The sequence below is a fragment of the Amblyomma maculatum genome, chromosome 1 (genome assembly GCF_055883805.1).
Source record: "Amblyomma maculatum isolate TAMU_Amacu chromosome 1, ASM5588380v1, whole genome shotgun sequence".
Lineage (NCBI taxonomy): Eukaryota > Metazoa > Arthropoda > Arachnida > Ixodida > Ixodidae > Amblyomma > Amblyomma maculatum.
This window is the reverse complement of record NC_139344.1, coordinates 93,239,680-93,264,994: the sequence shown is the minus strand read 5'-3', so window position 1 is coordinate 93,264,994 and position 25,315 is coordinate 93,239,680. Positions and strand designations below refer to the sequence as shown.

The 25,315-nt window shown below is 46.2% G+C and overlaps 5 non-coding genes across 5 annotated transcripts; all 5 read right to left on the bottom strand.

The window, feature by feature from the left end:
- Positions 1 to 5,905: 5,905 nt before the first annotated feature.
- Positions 5,906 to 5,977, bottom strand: TRNAE-CUC (transfer RNA glutamic acid (anticodon CUC)). The gene has a single exon. It is a non-coding gene; the product is annotated as a tRNA-Glu (tRNA).
- Positions 5,978 to 8,997: 3,020 nt separating this feature from the next.
- TRNAE-CUC (transfer RNA glutamic acid (anticodon CUC)) lies at positions 8,998 to 9,069 on the bottom strand. The gene has a single exon. It is a non-coding gene; the product is annotated as a tRNA-Glu (tRNA).
- Positions 9,070 to 21,108: 12,039 nt separating this feature from the next.
- On the bottom strand, positions 21,109 to 21,180 carry TRNAQ-CUG (transfer RNA glutamine (anticodon CUG)). The gene has a single exon. It is a non-coding gene; the product is annotated as a tRNA-Gln (tRNA).
- A 536-nt stretch (positions 21,181 to 21,716) lies between these two features.
- Positions 21,717 to 21,788, bottom strand: TRNAQ-CUG (transfer RNA glutamine (anticodon CUG)). The gene has a single exon. It is a non-coding gene; the product is annotated as a tRNA-Gln (tRNA).
- Positions 21,789 to 22,339: 551 nt separating this feature from the next.
- TRNAL-CAG (transfer RNA leucine (anticodon CAG)) lies at positions 22,340 to 22,411 on the bottom strand. Its single transcript has one exon. It is a non-coding gene; the product is annotated as a tRNA-Leu (tRNA).
- Positions 22,412 to 25,315: the final 2,904 nt, after the last annotated feature.

Genomic DNA, 25,315 nt, shown 5'->3' with positions numbered 1-25,315 from the left:
CGGGGGTCTGCCTGGCACAATAACGAGCGCCAGCTCACCGCTAACATTCAACTGATGCAGCAGGTCGTCAAGCTTCATGACAGCTTTCAGCTTCAGCGTAACGAGTCTAGTAGTAGAGCCCTTTTCTAACATACCTTTAACTCGTCAGCGCTCCCGGGTAACTTCAGACACCTTTTCGTACGGAGGCAGCACGAATATCCTCGTCTGGCACGTTGTGTAGCAGCCAGTGAAGTTTCAGTCGCACGTCCTGGTTGGCCGGGTCAATCACAAAGCTGCGACCGTTTTTCACACACAACTCGCCTAAACTAATAGCTCGGTCACCGCTTCAGTATCCTTGAGAGTGACGGCCCAGACGTGGCTCATCCGATACGCCCCCATTGCGATAACGTCGGGGATTAGCGAGTGTTGCGCCAAAGCATCCCGGAAATCTTCCACCCGGTACGGGCGGGCCCTGATATCGGCATGCAAAAAAACGGTATTCAAAATAAACCGACCTGTTGGCAGTGCAGGCAAAACAACCTGGTAAGTATTGTCCTGTTCAGCAGTCCTGTTACCGCGACCTGACAAGGCCGCTGAAGTCGCTCCTGAGAAGCCCTGCATCCTGCGTCCGTTCACTGGCGTGGCCGGAAGCAGAATCCCTTGACCACGCCGGAGCAAAGACAAGGGAAGATGAAGCAGGATAAGTGGCCTGACAGGTGCTGCATAACGAATGTGGTGGCCTCCTCCTCTATCTAACGCGCAAAAAAAAAAGAAATAAAAAATTAAAGCGACCAAAATAGCACGCACCGAATCGTAAATAATAGCCAAGAATGGTTGCTCTATCCTCTGCTTATGCTTATGCGCCGGATCTCCCGAAGCGAACTACGCAAATGAGGCGACAAAAGAAAAGAAACGTGAATGCATGGAGTAACTAGGCGTAAGAGTAAAATAAAGGTCTAACCGAGATTTGAACTCGGATCGCTGGATTCACAGTCCAGAGTGCTAACCATTATACCAGGAGACCTCAATTTTTTTTCTTTATTACCGACTTGGCAACTACAAAGAACGATGAAAAGTCGCATGGAATTAAAAACTTAAGTCACTTTCTGACAGTTTTCTTGTGATAGAATGGATTAAGTGACATGAGCTTGTCCAAGACTGGCAGCCATTCCGGGGGTTCAGATTGCCCTCCGAAAACATCACACGTGTACATTACACTTTCAACAAAATACTGATGGGCTGGGTGTACGACAACATGATCATGGCGAACATCCATTCGCGTTCTCCATATACTGTGCATACACGCGACCATTAAAAAATCACTGGGCACTTCTCCTGGCTGGGCGCATGGAAGGCAGCGTATGCCAAACGGCGTTATTGGTAAGTCCTTTTTAATGGTACGTTGTAGCACGTCCCACAAAAAAACCGCATGGTGACAATCAAGGAAAATATGCTCTATGGATTCCAGCTTTTTGCAAATTAAACAGTCAGCAGACCAAGGCACAAAAAGGCTTTTGCTTTCCAGCCATGGCTTCACCGGAAGAGTGCCGGTATGCAATTGAAAAAGAAATATTTAGCGGAAGATCTGATGGGCATTCTTTTCACTCTTTTCAACACGTCCCGCTCCGGACCCAAAGCATATACAGCGCGATAAAGAGGCGCAGGTAAAAAGGTTTCCAATAAATCTTTGTAAAGGCGTTTTCGCGTAACAGTACACATATATTCATTTGAAAATCTCGCCTTCACTATTTGGAAAGACGCGACAACTTCGTGAAGAAAAGCACTTAAAGCCATTGTCCCTGTAGACATAGTCGAAACTACATATTCCGGCAGTGAATCACGCAATCGCACTTGGATTACCGTTCTAAGAAAAACATCGCTTTGTTCGCGCAAAAAAAGAACCTGATTAAAATCTGCTTTAAGTATAAATGTGACAAGCCCAGTCCAACGTTATGCACCGTATGAAAAAGATTGCATCGACTGGTAAGCTCCCATGCTGAAGCCCACACAAACGTGGCAAATACCCTATGCAGTTTTTGAACAGAAATTCTTGACATAGATAACACTTGCAGGATGTAAAAAATTTTTGCAACTAGGAACATAATACAAACGGTAGCTCTTGCGAATATAGAAAAGTTATGCCCTCCCCATTTGTTTGTTTGGGTTTTCACTCGCTCAACTTCACCGGCCCAACATTCCTTGCTTTCACGGTAATGCTTTAGTAGCACACCACGGTAATTGCCTGTCGTTATTGTCCATTGCATACTAGAGAACAGTTCAGGCGCATATTGCCAGTTTCCATGCCAAAATCCTAAACACTTTGCCCAACTAATTTCACTTCCACTTGCAGTGCAAAAAGCAATGGCTTCTTTTACAACTTCTTGCACGCCCTCATGGTCAGTACAAAAAACCTGAATATCGTCCGCGTATGCCAAAACCCGAACTTCACTTTGAAAAAATCTATAACCACGTATGTTTGGCCTTGTAAGCAATCTTAAACAGAAAGACTCCACAGAAAGGCTCCAGATAAAGCGCAAACAAAAGGGGAGACAGAGGACAGCCCTGCCTTACTGACGAGTGAACAGGTATACAATCGGTTAAATGCTTATTCACGACCAGTCTCGCTGAACAGCACTCGTAAACCATTTTCACGCCATTTGTAATCACGGAACCTGCATTGACATATTCTAAAACAGAGAACAAAATTTCATGTACCACTTTATCAAATGCTTTGTGGAGGTCTAATTGCATCATGGGTAATGGTCATGCATTGCGTCACAACATTCGAGAGCACTCCTTGCTGCGTGTCCTTCCTTTTATGCCGCATGTCTGATGTGGGCCTAAAAGAGAAGTAATTACACGTTGGAGTCGTTGCCCTAATACTTTCATGTAAATTTTATAGTCAACATTCGTTAGACTTACAGGACGGTAAGACGCTACAGACTGAAGCTTAACTGGGTCATCGGTTTTTGGGATTAGTATAACGTGCGACATTCAAAAAGACGGAGGAGGGACGTTCGTTTCGTAGCATTCACTAATAACTCTTTCCAGTAAAATAGCCATTCCAGTTGGAAAGGCCTTGTATATGGCAGCACCAAGACCGTCTGGTCCGGGTGACTTATTGGAATTTAATTCCCTGATAACGGCCTCAATTTCCTCGGAAGTAATACTTGCTTCAAGTGTCTGCGCAACTTCGTCTTCCACTCTTGGCATCAGCGACAGAAAGTCTTTTCTGAAGCGTTCAATGTCCGGTGTTTTCAGGCTAAACAATTCCCTGTAAAATTCTACAAACGCCCGTTCAACCGTTTTTTTTTTCCCGAGGTAACTACGTTCTGATAGCAGATTTCTTTTACCTCTTTTGAAACTGCGTACCTTTTTTCATCACTAAGTGCCCTTTTCGTGGGCGTCTCTCCGAGCCACAATTTTATTTGCGTGCCCTTATCACCGCCCCGCGATGCTTCTCTTCGTCTATCACCTCAAGTTTGGTTTTTATCTCTTTTATAACTTGGGCGAACAAGCCAGGCCTAATGCTCTCCATGCTAAGCATGTATTCAAGTGTGCTACGAAGCTGTTTTTCTTGTTCGCTTTCTTTACGTCGAAGAGTGCATGCTCGGTCAATAGCAGCCATCTTTATATCGCAATTAAACTGCTCCCATGCTTGTATAAAATTAGAGTAATTTTGTAACATATGTGTAATATATTCTTTCACTTTAGTGATAAACGCTTCATCCAGCAGCAGTTTTTCATTAAATTTCCATAGCTCCCAATTGAACTTTGTTGCCTTACTTTTCATGCCTAGAGTAATCATTACAAGGGAGTGGCCACTAAAGCTCATGGGAAGTGTTTGATATTCCAAGCAAAAGGGCACACAATCAGTGGGAACATATATTCGGTCCAACCTTGCGTGACAGCTACCTTTAAAGTGCGTGAACTTTGCTTGGCCTTCATGCGTCAGTATACAGCCAGCATCTTCAAGCTCTGCCTCATTAACAATGTCATTAAGTAACTGCACTCTTGTCACGAAGAACACGGTCTGTTGTTCTATCTTCCGGTCTACAGACACAGTTGAAGTCTCCAAGCAAGAGAACACGCCTCTCATGTATTAGGAAGGATTTCATATAGTGAAAAAACTCTTCGCGCTCAAACGGTCTAGTCGGCGCATAAACGCAGATCACTCTCCAGTCCAATCCAGAAAAACTGAAATCACATATCAAACGCCGACCACTCTCACACGAGAACACAGACTGCACACACTCTATGCAATTTCGAATGAAAATGACACATCCCCCCGATCTTCCAACCGCATGACAAACGCAAACACTATATCTAGAACGATATATTTCAGCCATTTTCTCTGTTTGTTGTTCGCTTTCCATTTTGCTCTCTTGAACTGCTAGCACATCAATTTCATTTTCCAGCAGAATGCGGTTCAGCTGCAGTTGTCTCCGACGCGTTGACAGCCCCCTCACATTTAGCGTGGCTACGCGCAAGCTAGTGGATAAATTGGTCGCCATCTCAAGAAATTATAAATCGCGAAACATATCACTCACATCTCTTTTGCAGAAAGACAGCATTGCGGTTGATCTGTTGCACGGGATGACCATTCTACCGTTTTGGCGAGTCCGTCCGTCGTTCCATGCGCTGCTCCCGATCATGGACCGGGCTTGTGGCGTCTCGACCGAAAAGGGTACCCCCGCTATGGCGGAGGCGCAGGTGACACAGTTCTCCGGTCTGGAGGCACGTTTGGCCTTGGCTTGAAGGCCGACCGGCGAAGGGGGTCGCCTTCAGTGGAGGCTGACCGTTCCCCGCTCCTCCTTGTGTTGATCGCTCGTTGACTCTGTCTTCGTGCACACGCTTCACAGGCAAGGTACAAGCAGCTGGCATCTCAGCTTCAATGTCTCCCTGTTCCTCACTGTGTTGTGTAGTCGAAACTGGGCTTACAGCACTGACATTGCCGTCTTCTTTCGTGGGTGTCTCGGTCCCAGAAACATTTGGCAACGGAACAATCACATCTGATTCACAGTGTTCTTTAAGAGCAGGGGTCTTCTCAGAGGATTGTTCTTTCTGCTCTGCATCCTCAGTGATTCCACTGCTAGCTTCCTCGGCGTCTGCTGTGTCCATCAAGTGCTCGCCTGCCACTTCACTCGGCACGGGGCTTGCAACGTTTGCATACGTGCGCACACACTGGGACTCGTCATGGCCGTAGCGACGACACAGCCCGCAGCGCGGCACACGACACTCACGACGTATATGTCCTTTCCCGCGGCACCGGAGGCAAAGCGGGGCTCTGCCTGGGACGTGGACGAGTACGACGTCCTAGGCGACCCGAAGCTGATGCGGCAGGTCCTCAATGGTAACGCCCACTTTGAGCTTCAGCGTGACTGTTCGAGTCGTTGTAAGACATGTCGACACACCCTTGCACTTTCCACTTGTCTTCTGATATTTCCGTAACTTTTCCAAAAGCCGCCAACGCCGCTCGCACATCATCGTCTTGCACGCCGTGAAGCAGCCAGAAAAGTTTCAACCTGACGCCTTGGTTACAGGGGTCAATGACCACGCATCGGTGCTCCTTCGCTTCAAAAGCTTGAGCTTGCAAAATCTTCGCTTTCGTATCTGCACCTTTAAACGTTACCGCCCGCACACGATTCATTTGATATGCCCCGAGGGCAACCACTTGCGGCAGCAGTGAAAGACGAGCGAGGGAGTCTCGAAAGTGCTCCACCCGATACGGCCTGGCTTTTATGTCGCCGTGAAAACAATGGTCGAACCCTTAGGCAGATGCGGTAGAGCCAGTTCATAACCCTTGACAGGCCTTTCCGTGCTCCTGATACCACGGCCAAGCTGGGCCGCTGAATCCGCTCCCTGGGAGCCCATAACGTCCGTCACGCTCGGCAGCCGGAAGTGGAATCCCCCATGAGACCTCAAGTTGCGACGCCGGGAATCGAACCCGGGCCTCCTGGGTGAGAGCCAGGTATCCTAGCCACTAGACCACGCCGGAGCAAGGACAAGGGAAGATGAAGCAGGATAAGTGGCCTGACAGATGCGACATAACGAATGTGGTGCCCTCCTTATCTATCTAACACGCAAAAAAAGAAATAAAAAAATAAAGCGACCAAAATAGCACGCACCGAATCGTAATAAATAATAGCCAATAATGGTTGATCTATCCTCTGCTTATGCTTATGCGCCGGATCTCCCGAAGCGAACTACGTAAATGCGGCGACAAAAGAAAAGAAACGTGAATGCATTTAATGACCAGGCGTAAGAGTAAAATAAAGGTCTCACTGATTTTTGAACTGGGATCGCTAGATTCAGAGTCCAGAGTGCTAACCATTACTCCATAAGACTTTTTTTTTATTGCCGTGAAACACAAAACAAAAATGCACATGATAAAACGCGTCAACTATACTTGAGCTAACGCGTACGTGGCTAAAATCTTTTCAAGTGCACGAACTCATCAAAGAGATTGCCATTATGGTGGATCCTGCTGCATCCTGAACGTTTCGCGTATATACACCGCACTTTCAATGAAGTTTTCTATATCTGCATGACGCACCTGCATTCGTGTTTTCCACAATCTATGGAGGCTAAGAAGCAAAATTAAATCATAAGGTGCATCATCGTTCTGCACTGGTAGGAATCTGATACCGTACAGAGTTAAGGGAAGTTCATTTTTAATGGTCCTTTGGAGGACGTCGCATAGAAAGACAGCATCCCAACACTGTAAGAAAACGTGCTCAATTGTTTCCGTTTTTTTTTTCACAACAGGAATTTGTTGTCCATAGGACGAAGATACCTTTATCTTTCAGCCAGGTTTTAACAGGGAGCGTATTAGAGTGAAGTTTGAAAAGGAACGTTTTAGCAGATGGCCTCAGGGGCATCTTCTTAACTCTTTTCAAAACGTCCTGCCCTGGGCCTCCACAGTGTAATGCTCGGTAAAAAGGCACCGGCAGCATCACGTCAATGAGATGCTTATATAGTTTTTTTTTTCTGGAACATTGTAAAGGTAATCAAAAGAGAACCGCACTTCAAGCATCTTGCACGAAAAAACAACCTCGCGCAGGTAGCCAGTCACAGTACCAGGCATGTTTTCACATGACACAATCCATTCGGGGAGCAGCCTCTGCAATCGCACTTGCATCAAAGTTCTTAGAAAGGTACCTTTTTGATGACGGAGAAATATAAATCGCGAAACCACTTCAGCAAGAACAAATGTGCAAGGCCAAGCCCGCCCCTTTTAACAGAAATAAACAAATTCGTCCCGGGGTTTTTTCCCATGTGGATGCCCAAATAAAAACAGCAAAAACGCGGTGCATTTTCTGAATGGAGGTTCGTGAGACACACAACACATTTATGTGGTACCACAGCCTCGAAATAAGAAAAACATTGCAAATAGAGGCGCGCGTAAACATTGAGAGTTGCCTTCCTTGCCACGCATCCGCTTTTCCTTTCGCTCGGGATGTTTCTTCCGTCCAGTGCACGTTGGACGTTGGGATCTCGATAACAATCTGAAGGCACGCCTAGATATCGCGTTGGGAGAGCAGACCATCGCAGCTTACAGAAGAAATCAGGTGCCACGTCCCAATCCCCGTGCCAAAACCTTGAGCTTTTCTCCCAATTGATCTTACATCCGGTTTGATCACAAAATGTTTGGACGACACCCGTGACTTCACAGATGCTCTTTCTGGTTGCACAAAACACTGCTATGTCATCAGCGTATGCTAGCATCTTCACGTGTGCTGATTGCAGCTTGAACCCTAAAATGCGATCGCTATCAATGATAGCCAAGCAAAGTGGCTCTAAATACAGTGCAAAAAGCAGGGGTCAGAGCGGGCAGCCCTGCCTTACCGATGAACGTACTGCGATGCTGTCAGTCAGTTCACCATTCACTATAATACGGGTCGTGCAGTTCGCATAAGCCATTTTAACACCCTCCACTATGATTTCCCCAAGGTTAGAATGCTCCAAAATGGAAAAACGAATTTCGTGAGAAACACGGACAAAGGCTTTCGCCAAATCCAACTGCATCATGGCTATCTGACCACCCAGTGCATCAACACATTCTAGTGGGGTTCTTGCGACATGTATATTCATGGGAATTGATCGACCCTTGATGCCGCACGTTTGATGAGACCCAACCAACTTTTTTATTACGCTTTGCAGTCTTTTTGCTGAAACCTTCATGTACACCTTGTAGTCAAAATTGTTGAGGCTAATCGGTCGATATGACCCCACCAACAGTCGTTTCTCCGGATCATCTGTCTTGGGTATTAGAACAATGTGCGATGTAGAGAAAGACAATGGAATAGTATTACGTTCATAAGCTTCAGTGATTACATCGAGCATAAACTGAGCCACATACTGCTCAAAAAGTTTTAAAGAAGGCAGCGCTTAGACCATCCGGCCCAGGGGCTTTCCCAGGTGTCAGGTCATCTATTGCAGATTCTATCTCCTGCAACGTTATCTGTGTTTCTAGGAGCGTTTTACTTTCGTCATCCAGTGCAGGCATCAGTCTTAGACAATCTGTTTGAAAGCCGCCTACAGTCTCAAGCTTAGCGATAAGCAGTTCTTCGAAGTGCTCTGCTACCGCGCACGCTGAATATCTTTAGCATATTCAGTTATATGGCCGGCATACCTTATACTCCTTATTTCTTTCTGGCAGGCGTATCTTTTCTCGTCTGCCAGCGCTCGTTTTGTCGGCACTTCTCCAGCCCAAAGTTTTTCAGCCCTTGCACGTATGACAGCCGCTGTGTATCTTTCACTGTCGATTGTTTCCAGCTCACTTTTAATCTCTCGTATTTTACTGGCGAAATGCCCTTGCACAGTGTATTCATGCAAAAAAAAAAAAAAGAAGTTTTTCATTCAGTTCTTTTTCTTTCTGTGTCTCTGTATGCCGCATCTTATTGCTCTTTTCTATGGACTTCAATTTGACCCACTCTTTGAAGCTGTCCCATTCCGCTGCAAAACTTACTGGTCGCATAGCAAGACGATTTTCCCATTACACCATGAGACCTCAAGTTCCGAAGCCGGGAATCGAACCCTGGCCTCCTGGGTGAGAGCCAGGTATCCCAGCCACTAGACCACGCCGGATTTTTTTTTTCTTTATTGCCTGCTCAGACAAATTACAAAACATATAAAGGTTAAAACACGCTGACCGCCGTGCGGTCTGCATGGTCATTTACAACCCCTTCAGGTTGACTAGCGTATCCTGGAGCCCTACCCAATGAGGCGGCTCTGGAAGGACCCGACAGGCTTCACGTACATACATAATGCATTGTATGAAATTTTCTTTAACCGAAGAAATGCTAACATAGGCATGCCTGACTGACATTCGAGTTCTTCATATGCTATGGAGGCTTATGAGCATTATCATGTCGTAAGGAATGTCATCATTATCGACAGGTAGAGAGCGAATACCATACGGTGAAATTGGCAGGTCCTTTTTAAGTGTACGTTGCAATATATCCCAATGAAACACCGGGCCCAACAATCAATAAATACGCGCTTTATTGTCTCCGGCTTCTTGCATAACAAACAATTAACTGTCCAGGGCAGAAAAATGCCTTTTTCTGCTAGCCATGTCTTGACCGAAAGAGTATTTGTATGCAATATAAAGGAAAATGTTTTGATACTTGGATTAACACTCATTCTTTTTACTCTCTTCAAAACGTCTTGCCCGGGGCCTCCATGGTATATGGTTCTGTACAAAGGTGCTGCGATTGATATGAGAAGAAGGTCTTTATACAGGCGTCTCCTGCTAACAGAGCTGAGGTATTCCATTGAAAAACGCACTTTTAGTATTCGGAATGCGAATACCACCTCACGCCAAAATCCGAACAGGCAATAGCGCCTACATTCACAGGTTGACTCAATAAACGCTGGCAGTGCGGTCGCCAAGCGGGTTTGCATCACTGTGCGCAGAAATGGGTGCCTCTGATCTCTCAAGAAAAGAAAGCGTGATACAATTTGTTTAACAAAAAGGTGGCAGAGGCCTAAACCGCCGTTGCGTACAGAATGAAACAAATTTGTGCGGCTGGTCCTTTCCACTTTCCGCCCTAGATGAACACTGCAAAGACTCGGTGAACTTTCTGCAGATTGGTTCGCTTCATGATCAAGAACCGTAAAACATACCACAATTTAGCTACGATAAAGATGTTGCATACCGTTGCACGAGCAAACATCGACAGATTGCGACCTTGCCATCCTTGCGTTTTTTCTTTGGCTCGGTCCGTTTCCTCATTCCAGTACACTTCAGTTTCCTTGTAGTGCTCTAGGGGCACGCCAAGGTACTTTAGTGGCAGGACTGTCCATCACATGTTCGCAAATAGTTCAGGGGTTTCATTCCAATTCCCATGCCAAAATCCAGCAGACTTATCCGAGTTGATTTGACAACCCGTTTTCTTACAAAATTCTCCCGCTACTCGCACCACTTCGTTTATGCTTTCTTTATTTTCACAAAATACTGCGACATCATCCGCGTAGGCTAAAACTTTCACCTCGGTTTTTCCCAGTGTGAATCCTCGGATCCTTTCATTATTGACTAAGCTTAAGCAGAAAGGCTCGAGGTACAACGCGAAAAGCAAGGGCGACAACGGACAGTCCTGCCTGACAGACGATCGCACAGCCACAGCTTCAGTAAGGTGATTGTTAACGTTAAGCCGGGTCTTGCACCCTGAGTAGGCCATTCTCACCCCGTTCAATATAACAGTGCCTACGTTAACATATTCTAATATGGTGAATAGGACCTCGTGGGAAACGTTGTCAAACGCTTTCGCAAGGTCTAACTGCAACATTGCAACATGGCTCCCGAAGGTATCACAACATTCCAAAACGCTTCTAGTAATGTGAACATTCGAGCAGATCGTGCGCCCTTTAATCCCATATGTTTGATGGGGTCCTAGCAGTTGCTTTATTACACTTTGTAACCTCTTTGCCAAGACTTTCATGAAAATTTTGTAGTAAACGTTGGTGAGGCTTATAGGTCGGTAAGACCCCACCGACAGTAATTTAACAGGGTCCTCACTTTTCGGTATTAGCACAACATGAGCAGTTCGAAAAAAGGGTGACAACTCATTCATTTCATATGCTTCTATCAAAACTCGATGTAAAGCCTCGCTGATGTCTGCTTTGAATTCCTTATAGAATGCAGCGCGGGTCCAGGAGACTTTCCCGCACTCAGCTCATCGATTGCTTTTTCAACTTCTAGCACACTAGTTGGGGCTGCAAATCTAGCTTTTACATCTTCGTCTAATTTAGGCGTATGCTGCAAGAAATGAGCACTAAAGCCGTTTTCTTTTATTTTCTTGAGCGCCAGTAGATCACGATAGTGCTCCACAAATACTCTTTCTATCTCAGCCTGGTCTGACGTAACTGCATTATCGTACAGTATTTGGCCGATGGTGCTTTTTGCGGCGTAGCCCTTTTCGTCACTTAGCGCACGTTTGTTCGGCGTTCCGCCCATCCATAATTGTTCTGCTCGCGCACTTGCTATAGCTCCCGTGTATCTGCCTGCGTCGATAAGTTCCAGCCTACTCTTGACATCCCTTATCTGTTTCGCAGGCTGCACACTTTCTATGCTTAGCAATAGATCGAGTTCACGTTGAAGCTCTTTTTCGTTCTGTTTTTTCTTTCGGTGCAACACAGACGCCCTTGTGCCCTAATTTTAGCCTCAGCCTTGAAATTTTCCCAACCCTCTGCCCAGTTTCCAGAGCTAGTATCCAGGAGTTTCTTTAACAATTCATTTACTGTGTTGACATAAGTACTGTTATCTATCCAAAGTTCCCAGTTAAATTTTAGTTGTTTTTTTTTCGCTCCAATGTTGAACATTACTAAACTGTGGTCGGTAAAGGTACGTATTTAACCTCATAATTTTTGCATAGGGGTACAAGCTCCAAGCTGATGTACGCGCGATCAAGCCTTGCATGGCTTCCACGTTGGAAGTGAGTGTACTGCACTTGTTTGCCAGATGTTAAAATGCACCCGACATCTTCTAAGTTATATTCTGAAACCAGCATGCTCAATACATATGCACTCTGGCCAGTTACAGCTGGCCTCCTAGCGCAATCTTCAGACATGCACACACAATTGAAGTCACCCAGTACAATTAACATTCGTTCACATTTAAAATACACCTCTAGGTGTTAAAAAAAAAATCCTTCGGTCACTTTCCTTGTTCGGCACGTATACAAAAACTACTCGCCACTTCAGGTTAGAAAGGAAAAATCAACTACAACCAATCGTCCAGATGCACACACCGTGACTGTCTCTTCAACTATGCCCAAGCTATTCCATAATAACATAACTCAGCCTGCCGAGGTACCAACTGCATGGCATACACAAACATTGTACTGAGATCTAAATGGCTGCACCATGCGGTACGTTTGCTCTTGGTTCTCTACCTTTGTTTCTTGTATAGCAACCACATCTATATCATTTTCAAGTAGAAGCCGGCTGACTTGGTACTGTCGCCGTCTGGCTGCTAAGCCCCTGACGTTTAAGGTCGCTGCACGTAGCGCCGACTGAAAGTTTGACGCCATTTCAAAGCAAAACAAACGCACCGCACGGTGCTTATCTGAACAGGTTGAAACCTTGGTTTCCAGGCGCCCGTGGAACAAGTGACGCCCATGAAGTCACCGCGTCTCTGGTACGAAGCCATTTTTGGTTGTTGCCAGTTCCTTTTCGTCCCCTCAGTCTGCTGGCCCCCTTTACTACAGAGGCTGTTCTTCGGCCGCTTTTCGGCCGGCGGAGACATTGGGCTTTGGTTTGAAGGTATTACGACGAGGCATCACCGTCTTCGCTGGCTGCTCCTCGCTAACTGTCCCATTCAGGCTGTCTTCTGTCCCTGCGCTCTGGCCGTGCCTCCTCTTCCCTGCTGCGTTCCCAACTACTTCCATTAGTTCCGACTGACTCTCATCGTTTGCCGCTGCTGCGACGTTGTCGTCCTTCCCTTGAGCAGTTGTTGATGCGCTCGCATTGTCGACGCCGTCTTGCTCTCGTCCTTCCTCTCGTCTATCTTCAGAGTTGATCTCAGCTGCCTTTTCAGGCGCAGTCTGTTGAGAATCCGATAATGATCCGGACTTTTCTCCCGTCCCATTCATTACTTCCCGTGTCCCGCCTTTTCTCTCGTGTGCGTGTGTTTTTTTTGCGCTAAAGATGCCGTCTGAAGCATTCATTACTTCCTCGACATCAGCTTCGTCCATGATGTGTTCCGAAGCTTCTTCCCAACCTCCCGGCCCGGCTATGCTATGCTTGCGTAGGTCTTGACGCAAGCCTCTTCGTCGTGACCAAAGCATTTACACTTGGTACATCGAGGCACACGACACTCGCGCCGGATGTGACCCGTAGATCGACGGCGAAGGCATAGCGGTGCTCTACCAAGTATGACGAGCAGGGCCATTTCACCGGCAATGCGCAGTTGGTGTGGCAGATCTTCGACAGACACTCCTGGCTTCAGCTTGAGTCAAATAAGCCTCGTCGTCGTTGTCTTGTCGGTAACTCCGTGCACCCGCCACTTTTCCTTTGAAATGTCGGTCACTTTTCCGTGACCCTAAGGGCCCTAAGGCCGCACGGATGTCTTCGTCGGGCATGCTGTACAGCACCCAATTCATCTTTAGCCTGATGTCTTGGTTTGACGGGTCAATTATCATGCACCGGCTTCCTTGTACAGTCAGCTCATGTATTGCCAACATTCTTTGCATTCCTGTTCCATGCTTGAAGGTAAGCGCCCATACATGATTCATCTGATACGCCCCCAAGGCGATAACCTCGGGGAGCATACCCAGACGTGCGAGCGCATCTCGAAAGTCTTCAACGTGGTACGGCCGACTTTTTACATCGGCATACAAGAAAATAGTGTTCAAAATAGTACGACTTTATAGCAGCTGCGGCAAAACCACTTGGTAGTCCTGGTCCGTAGAATCCAAAAACCATGTTTCCGCGGCCCTACTGTACCGCTGACACCTCTCCGTTGGAGCCCATCAAAACACGTCCGTTCGCCTCGGCGGCCAGAAGTCCCACTAAACCACGCCGGAACACAAAGAACGGAAGATAAAGCAGGATAAGTGGCCTGAAAGGTGTTGCATAACGGGTGTGGTGAGCTCCTCCTCTATTTAAAGCGCAAAAAAAAAATAGAGACTAAATAGCACGCAACGAATCGTAATAAATAGCCAAGAACGGTTGCGCTATCCTCAGCTTATGCGCCGGATCTCACGAAGCGAACTACGTAAATAAGGTGACAAAAAGAAAAGAAACGTGAATGCATGGAGTAACCAGGCGTAGGAGTAAAATAAAGGTCTCACCGAGATTTGAACTCGGATCGCTGGATTCAGAGTCCAGAGTGCTAACCATTACACCATTACACTTTTTTTTTCTTTATTTCCTGGCTTTGGTTCATACCATTTCACAAGAACACAACACGAATAACACAAAACAAAGTACATATTGGAAGGTCATCATCAGCCAATGTCAGGCTGGCTTCGTCTAAGTACATTAAAACTCCCGCAACGACAGCAAAGGCTCTACCCTTGAGAGCCATTCGGGAGGTTCAGCAGCCACTTTCTGTATGGCAATAAACCAATTCACACTTTCTCGAAAGTATATTCTAGCGGGTCGAGCATCCCTGTCGCAGTGATAGCCCGCCATTCTGGAGCGCCATATAGAGTGGAGGGCCATGAGCATGATTAAATCATACGGAACGCCATCTTCATTATCAATGCTTAAATACCGGATGCCGTGGGAGTCTAGTGGAAATTCTTTCTTTATCGTACGTTGCAAAACATCCCAGAAATAAACCCCTTCCCAACAATGCAAAAAAACATGGTCTATTGTTTCCGGCTGCTTGCAGATTAAACAGTGCGCCCCCCACGGTAAAAAAAAATCCCTTTCCTCCAAAAACTTCTTTACTGATAATGTTCCGGTGTGTAATTTAAAGAAAAATGTCTTAGCTCCTGGCGACACCTGCATTTTCTTTACTCTCTTCAAGACATCTCTGCCTGGACCTCCACTGTATAAGGTTCTGTACAAGGGTTGTGGCAAAACAATGTCACATAAATCGCGATACAGCTTTTTTCGTTTTACAGTGGACAAATATTCATTAGACAAACGCACTGAAAGAAATCTTACACTAGCGACGACCTCCCTGTAATAACCAAAAATCCCACCCGTAGCTTCTTCGGTGGAGACAACAAACTCCGGCAGTAGGCGCCGTAGCCTAACTTGGCAGACGGTGCGTAAGAAAGGGTCCGAAGCATCCCGAAAAAACAAGAACCGGTTGACCACCTGCCGTAAAAACAGATGGCCGAGTCCCAAACCGCCGTCTTTTACCCGACGGAACAAATTCGTCCTGCTGCAGCGTTCCCATTTACCGGCCCAAACAAAAACGGCGAAAATCCTGTGTAACTTCTGTACGTTTACGCGCGAACTCAAAACTTGCATTGCGAACCAAAGTTTGCTGAGAAAAAAAGATTGCATACAGTAGCTCTGGCAAAAATCGACATGTTGGTGCCTTTCCACTTCTCGGCTCTCTCCCGTAGTTCGGTCATTTGCCCTTTCCAATAATGCTCGCTTTCGCGGTAGGCATCCAGCTCGACGCCCAAGTACTTGGTCGGTGTGTCTGTCCACGTAACATTGGCAAAGCGATCTGGTTTCGACGGCCACTGTCCATGCCAGAGCCCAAGGCACTTGGCCCAGTTCACCCCGCTACCGGTAACTTGAGAGAACTCACGGATACATTTGACAGCCTCGGTGATACTCTCCTGGTCAACCGTAAAAATAACGATGTCGTCTGCATACGCGAGCAGCTTCACTTCGGCTGCTTGTAACCTAAACGCACTAATGTTGACATTATTCATAAGTTTCATGCACAATGTTTCAATATAAATGCAAAACAAAAGAGGGCTGAGGGGGCAGCCCTGTCGCACCGAACGCTGCAGTCGAATGGGGGCTCCCAGACTCTTATTAATAATCACTCTCGTCGTGCAGTTACGGTACGCCAGGGCCACACCCTTACATATAACTGAACCAACATTCACATGTTCTAAAAGGGAAAACAAAATTTCGTGATCGACGCAGTCGAATGCTTTTTCGAGGTCGATCTGAAGCATGGCGACCCGACCATCCCAGTCATCACAACACTCAAGGACACTTCGCGCCTTTTGAATGTTGGTCACTATTGACCTCCCTTTTATCCCACACGTTTGGTGTGGTCCTACTATATCCTTAATAACCGTTTGCAACCTTCGGGCCAAAACCTTCATAAAAATTTTATATTCAACGTTTGTAAGTGCTATGGGTCTGTAAGATGTTACCAGGCGTAATTTGTCTATTTCATCAGTTTTAGGAATGAGTACGGTGTGGGATGACCCATATGACGGAGGCAGGGCATTTACTGTGTAGGCATCGTTATAAATTGCGTTCAAAATAGGTGTGATTTCGTACTTAAATTCTTTGTAAAAACCCGCGCTGAACCCATCCGGTCCCGGCGATTTACCGGCATTTAAACTGTCAATAGCGTGCTCCACTTCTGTTTCAGTTATCTTTAGTTCTAATCTCTCTTTCACTTCATCGTCCAGACGCGGTATCGTCGCCAGAAACTTATTCTTAAAAGTGATAGCGTCTACCGTGTGGGATGCGAAGAGGGTTTGGTAATGGGCGTTGAACGCTGCTTTGATGTGGTCGTTGTCCGCCGCCAAGATACCGCCCCAATCTATTTGGTCGATGTGGTTCCGTTGAGCGTTTGCTTTTTCGAACCCCAGCGCTCGTTTTGATGGCGCCTCCCCTGCAGCTGTGTCTTCTGCCCTTGCCCTCACTAACGCACCTCGATAACGATCTTCGTCTATCAATTCTAGTTTTTGCTTTGTTTTCCGTATATCTTCAATCCATTTCCCCGGCGCTCGAGCTTCCTGTTTAAGCAACGTACGGAGCAGTGTCCTTAACTCCGTCTCTTTCTGTTTTTCCTCAAACCGTATACAGGTTGCCCTCTCTATTGCTTTAATTTTTATAGTTTCTTTACACAGCTCCCACTGTTGCCAAAGGTGCATATTTTTACTTGGGTTTATTTTTTCAATTTCTTCTTTTACTATGCGGGTAAAATGTTCATCCTGCAAGAGTTTATTATTGAATTTCCACATTTCCCACGAAAAAGAATTCCCTCTCTTTACCCATCCAAAAGAACATTTAACTAAACAATGGTCTGAAAACGATACCGGCTCTACTTCATAACTATTGCATTCAGGTAAGATGTCGAGGGATGCATAAATGCGGTCCAGCCTTGCATGGCTCGAACCCTGGAAGTGCGTGAGCTTTACGGTGCGGGCTCCCTCGAGACACTCTGCCACATCCTCGAGGTTACACTCCTCAACAATTCGCGATAGCACTTCAGTGCTTGCGTCTCGGTATGGCCGCCGGCTTGTCTTGTCTCGCGCACTAAGGACGCAATTAAAATCACCTAGGACGATCAGTTGTCTATCGGTGCAGAGCCGCTGCTGGATGCCTTGGAAAAACTGCGCCCTTTCATCTGCTACATTAGGCGCGTAGAGACAGACAATCCGCCAATCCGTGCTATTCAGCGAAAAATCTAGAAGTGCACACCGGCCCGACTCACAAGAAAAATGACCAAGCACTTCAAGCCCCGGCAACTTCTTCACAAAAAGAACACAGCCAGCCGATGTGCCTACAGCGTGGCTAACCACAGCAAAAAACCTAGGCGTGAAACGTTGCACCATGCTCTCGGTCTCTTCCTCACCGTCAACTTTCGTCTCCTGCACAGCTAATACATCAATATCATGCTCCGTTAAAAGTCGGTACACCTGGCCTTGTTTTCTCTTTCCTGCCAGACCTCTAACATTTAGCGTGGCGACCTTCAACGGTGATGCAGGAGCCATTTTTTAATTAAGAAGAAGAGACCGAAAGCACGGTGCTTACCTCTCGCGCCTAGCACAAGGCTAGACGCCTCCGTCGCTGCTGGCGCTGTCCTCCTCGAGCTTCTGGCCGTGCTCGAGAGGCGCCGTGTCGCCGGCCCGCCTCTCGCTCGCAAGGTTTGGGCGAAGCTTCAACGTGGCCCTCCTTGTTTGAGGCGCCTTTGCTGGTGGTTCCTCGGAAGTGGGCGTTGCCTCCTTGTCGTCGCCGGTGCTGGTGTCGGCATGTGGGCGTTTCCCGGGGGTAGCGGCCGTGGTCGTCCGACCACCGCAGTTGTGCCGGTGAACCTCGCTCACTTCCTTTGCTTCTGCGTCCTTGGGAGCCGGCAGGCTCTCCGCGTCCGCTGAGGTCTCCTCGCTTGGCTGTGGCAAATTCACCGTAGCTGGCGCGAGCTCTGGCTTATCGGCAAGGGGGGCGTCGCCACTCGGAGTCACCGAGGTGCCCTGCGACACGGGAACCTTGTCCAGCACGTCGGCACCCTTTGCTGCTTCCTCAGCCTCGGCGACGTCCATCAGCTCCCTGTTGTCGTCCTTCGCACCGAGCCCGGTCGCTGACACCATGAGACTTTTTTTCTTCTTTATTGCATGAATTGGTACAAATACATCAGTAAAAGATCGCGGTTGCCACGCTCCTTGGCTGAAAACCGTGTCTAATGGACTTTCATTACCACAAGTTCGCCCATCAGACTCAAGACCTCCTTCGCAGCGTCTTGCTGCTTCAAAATTTCTTTTAGTTTATACACTTGTTCAACAAAATAATCACATACAGATCGTGCATCGACATCACAATCTCTATAAGCCATCCTACTCCTCCAAATACTGTGAAGGCCCAATAGCATGATGAGGACATATTGAATATCATCATTAACAGTTGTCAAGTACCGAATTCCACGTGGCGTCAATGGCAGGTCTTTTTTAAGTGTCCTTTGTAACACATCCCAGTAAAACACCGCATCCCAACAATCCAGGAACACGTGCTCAACTGTTTCAGGTTTCCTACATAGTAGACAGTTTGAGCCCCAAGGCACAAAAAGGCCCTTTTCTTCCATACATGTTTTGACTGGGAGTGGTCCTGTATGCAATTTAAAAAAGAATGTTTTTACGCCCGGTGCAACAGTCATGTTTTTAACTCGCTTGGGCACGTCTTTTCCTGGGCCTTCACAGTATAAGGTTCTGTGCAATGGACCTGGGAACAATTGTGAAATAAGATCCTTGTACAGCCGCTTAGGTGGTACCGTCGCTAAATACTCTACAGAGTACCGCACGCGCAAAAACATGAACGACCACAGCACTTCTCGCAGGAAGCGTGACACAGTGTATCCCCGAGCAGAGCATGAAGAGACTATAAACTCTGGAATTGCACTGGATAGCGTGATTTACATAAAGGTTCTCAGGAATGCATCTTTTTGGTCACGTAGGAAACAAAACCTTAAAACCATCTGCCGCACATATAGATGCATTAGAGACAACCCTCCGTCTTTAACTCGCCGAAAGAGATTATGTCTGGTAATTAGTTCCCAGTTGGACGACCAAATGAAGACCGCAAATACACGATGGAGCCTTTGTATATTGATTCGAGCACAATACAATACTTGAAGTATATACATTATTCTTGCCACCAAAAAGGTATTGCATACAGTCGCACGTTCGAAAATAGAGAGGTTACGTCCCATCCATCCTTTCGTCCTTTAATTCCCTTATTTCTTCCGCTTTTTCATTCCAGTAATTCGTATTCTCCCCGTATTTGTCCAAAGGGACTCCCAAATAAACTCCTGGCTTTGTAGCCCCTCTTACTTCACAGAACATTCCCGGTTCCTCTTCCCATTCCCCGTGCCAGATTCCGAGACTTTTCTTTAAATTAACAGCACTACCAGTCTGCCTGCAATATCTTTGTGTTACTTTCAAAGCTTCCGAAACGCTTTCACGGTCTTCACAAAAAAGCGCCACATCATCAGCGTATGCCAATAGTTTCATTTCACTTACTCCCAGCTTAAAACCACGGCTGTATTCGTTACCAGTTACCATTCCACACAATGGTTCCAAATACATAGCAAAGAGGAGAGGAGACAGGGGACATCCCTGCCGCATAGATGCTCTTACATCAATTCTTTCAGATAACGCTTTGTTAATCATAAGGCGTGTAAAACAACATGCATAAACCATTTTAATTCCTTTAAATACAACGGAACCAACACCAATATGTTCCAACAAACAGTACAATATTTCATGAGACACACGATCAAATGCTTTTTCAAAATCAACTTGAACCATGGCCACTCTCCTGTTTAGAGCATCGCAGCACTCGAACACACTACGCGCTACATGAATATTATTAAATATGCTTCTGGTCTTTAATCCACATGTTTGATGAGGTCCAACAATATCTTTTATAATGTATTGCAATCTCTTAGCTAACACCTTCATCAGAATTTTAGGGAGCCCCTAGACCACGCCGGAGCACAGACAAGGGCAGATGAAGCAGGATAAGTAGCCTGACAGGTGCTGCATGACGGGTGCAGTGACCTCCTTTTCTATCTCATCATCATCATCATCATCATCATCATCATCATCATCATCATCATCATCATCATCATCATCAGCCTGAATATATCCACTGCAGGGCGAAGGCCTCTCCCATATTTCTCCACTTAACATGGTTCTGTGCTAGCTGCATCCACTTGACCCCCGCGAACTTCTTAACCTCATCCGCCCAAGTAACTTTCTGCCGCCCCCTGCTACGCTTTCCTTCTCTTGGAATCCAGTTTGTTACCCTAAGCGACCATCGGTTATCCTCTCTTCGCACTACATGTCCTGCCCATGCCCATTTCTTCTTCTTCATTTCCAATAGAATGTCGGTAACTTGAGTTATTTCTCTGACCCACTCTGCACACTTCCTATCTCTTAATGTTACCCCTACCATTTTTCGTTCCATAGCCCTCTGGGTTGTCTTCAACTTAACTAGAACTCTCTTGGTTAGCCTCCACGTTTCAGCTCCATAGGTGAGCACAGGTAAGATGCAACTGTTGTATACTTTCCTCTATCTAACGCGTAAAAAAATGAGACGAAAATAGCACGCAACGAATTGTAATAAATAGCCAAGAACGGTAGCGCTATCCTCAGATTATGCGCCGGATCTCACAAAGCGAACTACGTAAATGAGGCGACAAAAGAACAGAAATGTGAATGCATGGAGTGACCAGGCGTAGGAGTAAAATAAAGGTCTCACCGAGATTTGAACTCGGATCGCTGGATTCAGAGTCCAGAGTGCTAACCATTACACCATGAGACCTCAAGTTCCGACGCCGGGAATCAAACGCGGGCCTCTTGGGTGAGAACCAGGTATCCTAGCCACTAGACCACGCCTTTTTTTTTTCTTTATTGCATGAATTGGTACAAATACATCAGTAAATGATCGTGGTTACCATGCCCCTTGGCTGACAACCGTGTCTAATGGACTTTCATTACCACAACTTCGCCCATCAGACTGAAGACCTCCTCCGCAGCGTCTTGCTGCTTTAAAATGTTGCTTCAAACGCCACTAGACCACGCCGGAGCACAGACAAGGTCAGATGAAGCAGGATAAGTGGCCTGACAGGTGCTGCATGACGGGTGTAGTGACCTCCTCCTCTATCTAACACCCTCCCCCCCCAAAAAAAAAATAATAAAGAGACTAAAATAGCACGCGACGAATCGTAATAAATAGCCAAGAACGGTTGCGCTATCCTCAGCTTATGCGCCGGATCTCACGAAGCGAACTACGTAAATGAGGCGACAAAAGAACAGAAATGTGAATGCATGGAGTGACCAGGCGTAGGAGTAAAATAAAGGTCTCACCGAGATTTGAACTCGGATCGCTGGATTCAGAGTCCAGAGTGCTAACCATTACACCATGAGACCTCAAGTTCCGACGCCGGGAATCAAACGCGGGCCTCCTGGGTGAGAACCAGGTATCCTAGCCACTAGACCACGCCTTTTTTTTTCTTTATTGCATGAATTGGTACAAATACATCAGTAAATGATCGTGGTTACCATGCCCCTTGGCTGACAACCGTGTCTAATGGACTTTCATTACCACAACTTCGCCCATCAGACTGAAGACCTCCTCCGCAGCGTCTTGCTGCTTTAAAATGTTGCTTCAAACGCCACTAGACCACGCCGGAGCACAGACAAGGTCAGATGAAGCAGGATAAGTGGCCTGACAGGTGCTGCATGACGGGTGTAGTGACCTCCTCCTCTATCTAACACCCTCCCCCCCCCAAAAAAAAAAAAAAAAAAAAACAAAGAATAAAGAGACTAAAATAGCACGCGACGAATCGTAATAAATAGCCAAGAACGGTTGCGCTATCCTCAGCTTATGCGCCGGATCTCACGAAGCGAACTACGTAAATGAGGCGACAAAAGAACAGAAATGTGAATGCATGGAGTGACCAGGCGTAGGAGTAAAATAAAGGTCTCACCGAGATTTCAACTCGGATCGCTGGATTCTGAGTCCAGAGTGCTAACCATTACACCATGAGACCGCATGTTCCGACGCCGGGAATCGAAGCCGAGCCTCCTGGGTGAGAGCCAGATATCCTAGCTACTAGACCACGCCGGATTTTTTTTTTCTTCATTACCGACTTGGCAACGACAAAGAACGATGAGAAGTCGCATGGAAACGGAAGTCACTTTCTGACAAGTTTCTTGTGATAGAATGGATTAAGTGACGTGAGCTTGTCCAAGACTGGCAGCCATTCCGAGAGTTCAGATTGCCCTCCGAAAACATCACGCGTGTACATTACACTTTCAACAAAATACTGATGGGCTGGGTGTACGACAACATGCTCATGGCGAACATCCATTCGCGTTCTCCATATGCTGTGCATACACACGACCATTAATAAATCACTGAGCACTTCTCCTGGATGGGCGCATGGAAGGCAGCGTATGCCAAACGGCGTTATTGGTAAGTACATTTTAATAGTACGCTGTAGCACGTCCCACAAAAAAAACCACATTGTGACAATCAAGGAATGGATTCCAGCTTTTTGCAAATTAAACAGTCAGCAGACCAAGGCACAAAAAGGCCTTTGCTTTCAAGCCATGGCTTCACCGGAAGAGTGCCGGTAGGCAATTGAAAAAGGAACGATTTAGCGGACGATCTGATGGGCATTCTTTTCACTCTTTTCAAGACGTCCCGCTCCGGACCCAAAGCATATACAGCGCGATAAAGAGGCACAGGTAAAAAGGTTTCCAATAAATCTTTGTACAGCCGTTTTCGCGTAACAGTACACATATACTCATTTGAAAATCTCGCCTTCACTATTTGGAAAGACGCGACAACTTCGCGAAGAAAAGCACTTAGAGCCATTGGCCCTGTAGACATAGTCGAAACTACATATTCCGGCAGTGAATCACGCAAACGCACTTGGATTACCGTTCTAAGAAAAACATCGCTTTGTTCGCGCAAAAAAAAGTACCTGGTTACAATCTGCTTTAAGTATAAATGTGGCAATCCCAGTCCACGATTATGCACCGTATGAAACAGATTACATCGACTGGTACGCTCCCATGTTGGAGCCCACACAAACGTGGCAAATACCCTATGCAGTTCTTGAACAGAAATTCTTGACATAGATAACACTTGCAGGATGTAAAAAATTTTTGCAACTAGGAACATATTGCAAACGGTAGCTCTTGCGAACATAGAAAAGTTATGCCCTCCCCATTTGTTAGTTTGGGTTTTCACTTGCTCAACTTCACCGGGCCAACATTCCTTGCTTTCACGGTAATGCTTTAGTGGCACACCAATGTAATTGCCTGGCGTTATTGTCCATTGCATACTGGAGAACAGTTGAGGCGCGTATTGCCAGTTTCCATGCCAAAATCCTAAACACTTTGCCCAACTTATTTCACTTCCACTTGCAGTGCAAAAAGCTATGACTTCTTTTACAACTTCCTGCACGCTCTTAAGGTCCGTACAAAAAACCGCAATATCGTCCGCGTATGCCAAAACCCGAACTTCACTTTGAAAAAATCTATAACCACGTATGTTTGGACTTGTAAGCAATCTTAAACAGAAAAGCTCCAGATAAAGCGCAAACAAAAGGGAAGACAGAGGACAGCCCTGTCTTACTGACGACTGAACAGGTATACAATCGGTTAAATGCTTATTCACGACCAGTCTCGCTGAACAGCACTCGTAAACCATTTTCACGCCATTTGTAATCACGGAACCTGCATTGACATATTCTAAAACAGAGAACAAAATTTCATGTACCACTTTATCAAATGCTTTGTGGAGGTTTAATTGCATCATGGGTAATGGTCATGCATTGCGTCACAACATTCGAGAGCACTCCTTGCTGCGTGTCCTTCCTTTTATGCCGCATGTCTGATGTGGGCCTACAAGAGAAGTAATTACACGTAGGAGTCGTCGCCCTAATACTTTCATGTAAATTTTATAGTCAACATTCGTTAGACTTACAGGACGCTAAGACGCTACAGACTGAAGCTTAACTGGGTCATCGGTTTTTGGGATTAGTATAACGTGCGACATTCGAAAAGACGGAGGAGGGACGTTCGTTTCGTAGCATTCACTAATAACTCTTTCCAGTAAAATAGCCATTTCAGTTGGAAAGGCCTTGTATATGGCAGCACCAAGACCGTCTGGTCCGGGTGACTTATTGGAATTTAATTCCCTGATGACGGCCTCAATTTCCTCGGAAGTAATACTTGCTTCAAGTGTCTGCGCAACTTTGTCTTCGACTCTTGGCATCAGCGACAGAAAGTCTTTTCTGAAGCGTTCAATGTCCGGTGTTTTCAGGCTAAACAATTCCCTGTAAAATTCTACAAACGCGCCTTCAATCGTTTTTTTTTCCGAGGTAACTACGTTCTGATAGCAGATTTCTTTTATCTCTTTTGACACTGCGTACCTTTTTTCATCACTAAGTGCCCTTTTCGTGGGCGTCTCTCCAAGCCACAATTTTATCTGCGTGCCCTTATCACCGCCCCGCGATGCTTTTCTTCGTCTATCACCTCAAGTTTAGTTTTTATCTCTTTTATAACTTGGGCGAACAAGCCAGGCTCAATGCTCTACATGCTAAGCATGTATTCAAGTGTGCTACGAAGCTGTTTTTCTTGTTCGCTTTCTTTACGTCGAAGAGTGCATGCTCGGTCAATAGCAGCCATCTTTATATCGCAATTAAACTGCTCCCATGCTTGTATAAAATTAGAGTCATTTCGTAACATATGTGTAATATATTCTTTCACTTTAGTGATAAACGCTTCATCCAGCAGCAGTTTTTCATTAAATTTCCATAGCTCCCAATTGAACTTTGTTGCCTTACTTTTCATGCCTAGAGTAATCATTACAAGGGAGTGGTCACTAAAGCTCATGGGAAGTGTTTGACATTCCGAGCACAAGGGCACACAATCAATGGGAA